This window comes from Cebus imitator, unplaced genomic scaffold, assembly GCF_001604975.1.
Source record: "Cebus imitator isolate Cc_AM_T3 unplaced genomic scaffold, Cebus_imitator-1.0 Scaffold18, whole genome shotgun sequence".
NCBI classification, from domain to species: Eukaryota; Metazoa; Chordata; class Mammalia; order Primates; family Cebidae; genus Cebus; species Cebus imitator.
This window is the reverse complement of record NW_016107333.1, coordinates 13736499-13744696: the sequence shown is the minus strand read 5'-3', so window position 1 is coordinate 13744696 and position 8198 is coordinate 13736499. Positions and strand designations below refer to the sequence as shown.

General features: G+C 44.4%; 1 pseudogene; it reads left to right on the top strand.

Annotated features, from left to right (window-relative positions):
- The first annotated feature begins 2129 nt into the window (after positions 1 to 2129).
- On the top strand, positions 2130 to 2532 carry LOC108291420 (annotated as a pseudogene).
- The last annotated feature ends 5666 nt before the right edge of the window (positions 2533 to 8198 follow it).

Genomic DNA, 8198 nt, shown 5'->3' with positions numbered 1-8198 from the left:
GAATGAAAGACTCCCCTTCCTCCAGACATGTTGCTACCATCAGCCTCAACATTGTGATAACACAGATGCAAACCTATGCTGACTATGGTATGAATGGTGCCCCCTGGAGTTGTTCAGTTTACAGCTAGCCCTAGAAAAGCCATACAAAGACTGAAGGGCGGCAGATGGGGTGGGGGGGGGTGGGAGGGGAATAATAGAGAGTAAGAAAGAAAAACCACATTGGTAGGAAATGTGAGAATTAGGGATTGAAAAATAAATGGTGCGTGTTATAAACTGAAACATGTCCCTTCCAGATTCACACAAGGAAGTCCTAACTCCTGGTTTGACTGCATAAGAAGACAGGGTCTTCAGGGAGGTCATTAAGGTTAAATGAGGTAACTTGGGTGTGGATAATCCCATAGGACCAGTGTCCTTATAAGAAAACACACCAGATCTCCCTCTCTCTCTCCCTCCCTAAAAACCCTATTTGCAAATACAGTCAAACTGGCGGTTAGGGCTTCATTGTGTGAATCTAACACCTCTCCCTCTCCCACTGCCTCTCTTTCTCCCTCTGTCTGTGTGGTACCCTGTGAGAATAGCAGTGGGAAGGTGGACATCTACAAGCCAGGAAGAGAAGCCTCACCAGAAACCAGCCTGGACGGCGCTTTGATCATGGACTTCCAACCTCCAGAACTGTGACACATTAAATATCTGTTGTTTAAACTACTGAGTCTGTGGTATTTTGTTGTGGCAGCCCAAACTGACTAATATGTATTAAGTGGGAAAGAAAGAAGTGGTTCATTACAGCAGAGAGTGAGCAGAGATGGGAGAGAAAGGAAGGGCAAGAGAGAAGAGGAACTTCGCTTCAAGGCCTAAATGAGGGTCAATGCTTGTTTGTTTTTTTACAGTGTATATCTGGACTTAAGAGTCCAGTGTTTGGGCTCTGCCTTTATAAGTGAGGCTCTTCTGCCACCTGGTGGCAACATGCTTAATCCAGTCATTCATTCATTCATCATTCATTCATTTATTCAAGAAACACCTGTTTCGTGCCTGCTCTGTGCAAGGTTTTGTGCTAAGCAAATGATATAACAATGGTGAACACGGCTTAACACCTACTCTGTGCTGAGCTCTGTCCTATGTGTTTACCTCTGGGCTAAATACTATTATCTGTGCTCTATAGAGACACCAAAAATTTAAAAACTTGCCCAAGGGCCTATAGACAGTGAGCAAGTGAGATCAGGAAGGATCCCAGGTCTAGAAGGCTTTACAGACATACTCCCTGCCCTGAGGACCTTACAGTTTCCTTTTAAAAAGAGGTAAATAACCAGTTTAAAGGATTTGTATTTACAAGAAAAAAAAGAATAACGTGAAATGGCAGCGTACCATTTTATTCCGTATTGACAGGGACAGGAGGCAGAACAATTCTGGGCAGAAGAGGTGGGGCCCCAGCGAGGGCCTTACCCTCAAGCTGAAAAGCCTAATACCTCAGCCCAAATGGAAAACTTACATCCCTGTTTTCCTGCTCCAGTGTTGCCTTTTCCAAGACCATCCATGGCCTGCCCAGCCCCCCGTCCTATGTCTATAGAAACCCCAGAACTCAGCCCGCAGAGAGGAGAAGCAGCTTGACTTCAGAAGGACAGCTTGAGGTTAGCTTTGGAGAGGAGTCCAGCAGGACTTCTGGACTTCAGGGGAAGATTACTTTCTTGCTCCATCCCCTTTTCAGCTCCCCTTTCTGCTGAGACCAACTTTCACTGGCAATAAAATCCCCCACATATGCCATCTCCAATTTGTTAGTGTGACCTCATTCCTCCTGGATGCTGGATGAGAATTTTAGTGCTGGTGCAAAAGGCTGTCACACTGACTTTCCCCTGAGTTGTTAACACTTAAGCCATCCACAGAGGGCAATGATAAAAGAGCGCTGTAACAGTCTCTCTGAGGCTTCAGGGGTCACTGGCACCCTCCTAGACACTGCTGCAGGGCTGCATGGAGTTTTGCTCCTGCTGGTACCCAAAAGCACTTGCCCCAGATCCTACACCCACTCACCTGCACTCCCCCTCCTCCAAGGGGTCAGGGAAAATTTCCTGCTTCAGTATGAATTCTGGTTTTGATTAACTGTCAAGAATCTTGGGGTCTTCATCCCAGCTGAGGAGATCTGGCAGCCACAGATCTCATCAGCACTCAGAGATTTTAGAACGTCAGCTATAAAAATGGACAGAATTTTCCTTGATCATATTGGTGGTACCCATCTGTGTTCTTGTGCAAACTGACATGATCCTGACCAACTGCTCAGAACTCATCTCCCCTCAGTTCACAGGCACCACTGGGAAGGTAGTTAACTTGCTGTGCAGTGAACTTTAAGATCTGGTCATGCTCACTGGCGTCCATAGGGTTCAAGATGTGAGCTGCAAAAATTGCAATAGCAAACTGGGATGGATTTATGAATTTGCCACTGAAGATAGCCAGTGTTATAAAGAAGGCCATGTGATCCTGGAGACTGCTCTAGTTCAAGAGAGTGAGGGCTTTGAGGAGCACGTGCCATCTGATAACTCTTGAAGAAAAAGAGATGAATTCATCTTTTCCCAGGTCACCCTTACTAAAAACAAAACAGGCTACATTCACTGCCATCTTAGCATCAGAGTCAGATTCATGACCTGCAGAACAAGAGGTTGTGAGAATCTAAGATGGAAACTTTTTTTTTTTTGAGATGGAGTCTAGCTCTGTCATCCAGGCTGGAGTACAGTGGCACGATCTCGGCTCACTGCAACCTCTGCCTCTCAGGTTCGAGCAATTCTCCTGCCTCAGCCTCCCAAGTAGCTGGGATTAGAGGCGCCCACCACCACGCCCAGCTATAGGGAACATTTCTTAAAAAAAAGTTTGTATTTTCCATCCAACAGCAGTGTACAGAGAGAATACTAGACAGATGCCATTCATTTTTTCCCCTATGTTTACATCTTGAGGTAGAAGAGTCTGTCCACAGCTACAAGGTGGGTTATGTAAGAAAAAAAAAACCACCTGGGCTGCTAGCATGAAAAATGTGTTTTAAGTGAATTTTGAAAGGAAAATATGACAAGAGTATGGTTTTTAAACTTATCTGGGCTTCATTTTAAGCTTAAAAAAAGTTCTAGTCATTTCACTTGATTTGCCAACTTCAGAAAGTTGATCTGAACCTGTGCCCGGCGCTGAAGGCACAGTGGTAGCATGGCTGTGCTGGCCGGTGTGCCACGTTCTTGTTGGAGACGAACGGTAGTACTACCAGAACCTCCTTGTTGGTCTTGACCCAAAGTTGTCACCATTCCTGCTTATAAGTTTCATAATTGAAACTTTTTCTGAAACGGGCAGAACAGCTTAGTTGTCTTTTTTCATGTAACGTAAACATAAATAAGTAATAATTGGAACAAAAAAGAAAGAATCTTTCCCTTCGACTAAAAGAGGCCACATTCAACTGGTTCATTACGCATCCACTAGGTTAGGGCCCTGGCCCAGACTGGGAGGAGTTTTAAAACATAGGAAGTTGGCCAGCACAGTGGTTCACACCTGTAATCCCAGCACTTTGGGAGGCTGAGGTGGCAGGATCACTTGAACCCAGGGGTTTGAGACCAACATGGGCAATATAGCAAGACCCCAGTTGTTCAAGACCAACCTGGGCAACATATGGAGGCCATAGGAGTTCAAGAGCAAAACAGAGCAAGATCCTCCTCTTTACAAAACACTAAAAAATTAGCTGAGTGCAGTGGCTTGCACTTGTGGTCCCAGCTACTCTGGAGGCTGAGGTGGGAGGATTGCTTGAGTCCAGGAGTTCAAGTCTTCAGAGAGCTATGATCAAGCCACTGCACTCCAGCCTGGGTGACAGAGTGAAACCTCCATCTCTTAAAAAGAAAAAAAGTAAGCTGGCTGAGCTTGGTGGCTCATACCTGTAATCCCAGGACTTTAGGGGTTCGAGGTGGGCGGATCGTGTGAGGTCAGGAGGTCGAGACCAGCCTGGCCAACATGATGAGACCCCGTCTCTACTGAAAATACAAAAATTAGCTGGGCATGATAGCGCATCCCTGTAATCCCAGCTACTCGGGAGGCCGAGGCATGAGAATCACTTGAACCTGGAAGGCGGAGGTTGCAGTGAGCCGAGATAGTGCACTCCAGCCTGGACGACAAGAGTGAGGGTCTGTCTCAAAAAAAAAAAAAAATTACATTCCACAAGAGCATTTTTGCAAGAGGGGTGGTAAATACGTAGAAGGCAGAGCAGGAAAGGGAAGAGAGCAGGAAAGAAGCCATTGAGCTACACTATCCAATATGGTAGCAACTGTTAATTAATTTTTTAAAATACAAAGTCAGAGGGCAGAAGTGCGACAACCCTGGAGTAAAGCACATGGTGCCTCTTCTCCTGGCCTGTCTCAGGGACGGGCTGAGGGCGAGAGGTTGAGCTTGATTGGGACTTAGTCCTTTTCTATGTGAGGTGATAGGATTTGAAGAGGGACCTTATTCCTCTCTTCCACTGAGTCCTGGAGCTGGCTGTTGGGTGCTACTGCTCACACCTTCCAAGTGTCCTCTTGGCTGGTGGTTAGAAAAAGGAAGGACAACGTCCTCTTCCAGTCTCCATTTCACTTGGGACTGTTGCTGGTCTTTCATGCTCCATTAAATTGCCCAGGAACAGCCTTTACTGCAAACTGAGTTATGTGGGTCTCTGAACTTCCACCCCTATTCTTATGAAGACCTGAAGGTATTGTTTAATGAAAGCTATTTCTTGTAAATATCATGCTTATTTGCTCGTATGTGAGTCTCTGATTCTCTATCATTAATTTTTTCACTTGTGCAAACTAGCAGAGACAGGCAATACTCAGCCAGTAGAATAAAATTTTAATTTAGGCTGGCTGCTAAAGAGACACTTACCAAAACACACAAATATGCAGAACAGGGTAGCACTCAGGCTTTAATGTAACTATTGTTCCACCCCATTCTGTATCACTGCCTTGTGAAATCTTTCTTTGGTATTTGTCCCTTCCCTTTCAATCCCACTCTTCAAATTGGTTGAGTCCCATGACCATATCTTGCACTGACTAAGTTCATTAGCCTCCATAAAGTTGTCCCTTCCCTAGGGTCAGTCTCCTTCAAAACATCCTTCAGCTAAATTCATTTGACAAATATTGAGCATCTACTACCCTCAAAGAATTATGGTTAGTAGGGAGACACTTTGGTAAAATGCAATACATATAGATATGTAGACACAGATATATAGTGAAATGTATGTATTGGTTAATGTTCCTTTGGTTGCAAATGACAAAAAACTCAAGCAGGCTTAAGCTCCAAAAGGGAATTTGTTAATGCACAGAGTCCAAGAATATATCTTAAATTTAAGCGAGGCATGATTCAGAGGATCAAAGATCACCAGCAGACTCTGTCTCACTCTCATTCCTTTCACTCTCTTTATTTTTGCTTCATGCTCAGGCAGTATGCAAAGTCTGCTGGTAGCTCCAGGCTTGTAATAAAAACTTCTGTGTTTCTTCCCTGCTCAGTCCCAGGATTCACTCTAGTTGGATGGACCTGGGTCACATGATCACCTCTGAACTGTAGCTCCTTAGAGCTCTGATTGGCTAGACTTAAATCACATGGGCTACCCCTAAAGTAGGTGGGTGTAGGATGGGTTGCAGAACTGTTGTGGGAGAAGGGAGAATAAAAGCTAGTGTTAAAACGCTTTAGACAAATTAAATTTACAGAGTTTATCTGGGCAAAGGACGATTCATGAATCAGGCAGCACTCAGAACCAGAAGAGGTTCAGAAAACTCCACTAGGTGGTGTGAGCAGTGAGCTTTTCTAGGCTGAACACAAAAGCAATGTAGAGAAACCACTTGATTGGCTACAGCTAGGCATCTGCCTTATTGGGCGTGGCCTCATCACTTGGCTGCTTATCACTGGCTGAAGCTCCTTTGTGATTGGCTGAAACCAGGCTATATGTTACAAAAATATAGTCCTATATTAGGTTTCAGTTTATTTACATCCTTTAGGTTGCTGTTTGTTCCACAGAAACTCAAAATATGGAGAGAGCCTCTGGCCAATGCCTCATGCTTATTTAATTTAACACTAGGTAGATAAAAAACAACAAATATCTCTATAGTAAGAGTAAGACATACTGAGAACACAATAAACAGGTGCCTAAATCTGTATGTGAGTCAAAGACTTCATAGTAGAGGGTAAATCCCAGTTGATGCTTGAAAAAGGAGCATGAGTTTGCTGACAGGCAGGGAAAACCATGAGGATTGGGAGGGAAGGGGGTCCCAGTGGCAAGAATGGGCTATGCAGAGTCACAGAAGAGAATAAACTATGTGTCCATCAGACACAATTTGGGTGTGTGTCCCCATCAAATCCGTGTGGAACTGTAGACCCCAGTGTTGGAGGTGGGGCCTGGTGGGAGGTGATTGGATCATGGGGGTGGATTTCTCCACCCATCACCTTGGTGCTCTTCTCGTGATAGTGAATGAGTTCTTGTGAGGTTTGGTTTTTAAGTGTGCAGCACCTCCACCCTAGCTCTCTCTTGCTCCTGCTCCCTCCCACAATGTAAGGCACCTCGCACCCCCTTTGCCTTCTGCCATGATTGGAACCTTCCTGAGGCCTCCCCAGAAGCAAAAGCCACCATGATTTCTGTGAAGCCTGCAGAACCATGAGCCAATTCAACCTCCTTTCTTTATAAATTACCCACTCTCGGGTATTTGTTTATAGCAGTGTGAGAACGGACTAACTCACCATCTTTTTGCACAAGGCAGAGAGCCTGATTAAAAAGGTTGGTTCTGGAGCCAGAATGCCTGGTTTGAATCCCAGTTGAATCTTGTCTGGTTACTTAATTGCTCCATGCTTCAGTGTCCCCATCTGTAAAATGGGAATAGTAATCGTACCTACCTCCCAGGCTGTTGCCAGGATTAACTGAAATGTGTTAATACGTTAACAGTGCTTAGAAGAGGACCTGGGATATAGGAAGTACTAAAAACAGTTGTTAAATAAATACAATGAAGCAAAATAAAATTGGTGTGATTATTAATTCATGACGTGCTACAGCCTACTTTAAAATAATGGCCTACAATTGTTTGGTGCAATGCTCTATAAATTTGGTTTAAAAGATCACAACAAAAGAACAACATGACTTCCTCTTTCTCATGATCATTTATACAGGTGACATACAATCCAGTTCCTTCTCATATATAAATTTCCCCTTTGTAGTCATAGTGTTGTAACACTGTTATCCCACAGTTCCACATTTTATAGGAAATGCAGTTTCTCTTTCCGGCTTTTGTTGCCTAAGGTCTAATCTTGCAGACTTATTATGGCAAAATGTTGCTCAATTTAGCCCACCCAGTCTCATGAGACAACAGACTGACCCAAACAACCCCAAAGGAGAGAAACATAACGGAATGCACACACCACCCACACTGCCTTGCGTTCATTTGGTAAACGTCAAGCCCTGAAATTGGGTCAATGGTCTTGTCATCCCTTGTCTGTGTGTTACATTTTCTGAATTGTATATGTGTTAGGAACTTTGGTTGGATATTCTCTGCATATTTTATTCTTTGGAAATGCTCCAACCTCCACCCTTAAGTAACAATGACTTTTGAAATGGTCTAAGCAAAAGGAAAAATCTCATTTGCAATGTTTTGTGCGATGAGGGGAAGAGAGGAAGTTAGAAAAAAAAGGGCTGTGGTGAGGCCAGAGCCTAGGGCAGTGCTCTGAAGGGATGTGTTCTGGGGCCTCATTGTCTGGGTTTAAACCCCAGCCCTCCTCGTTCCAAGTTGAGTGACTTGAGCAATTATTTGTTGGAGCTCCTGTTTCTCCTCTGTAAAACAGAGATAAGGATAATGCCTGCCTCATGGTAGCAGCCGGCTTCCAAGGAGTCTCCCAGTGATCACCCCTCCTGGTACTCATGGCTATGTGGAATGTCCTCCTATTGCATTGGGGTTGCTCTGTGTGACCAGTGGAATATGACAAAAGTAGTTGTATATTATTGTCAAGGCTCTATTGTGTTAGCAAAAGGCAGCTTTCCCATAGCTGCCATTTCCTCCGCTTTCAGAGAATGGGAAACTTCAATGACTCCCGGGCCTGATCACCAGGCCAGGGCAGGCTAGACGGCCCCAGTGCACACATACATCTTGCGTAAAATGTGATGCATTTATTCTTTGGAAAAACACATGGGGGTTCAAGAAGTATGTCTTAGTCCATTTACCATAGACTGGGTAGCTTAT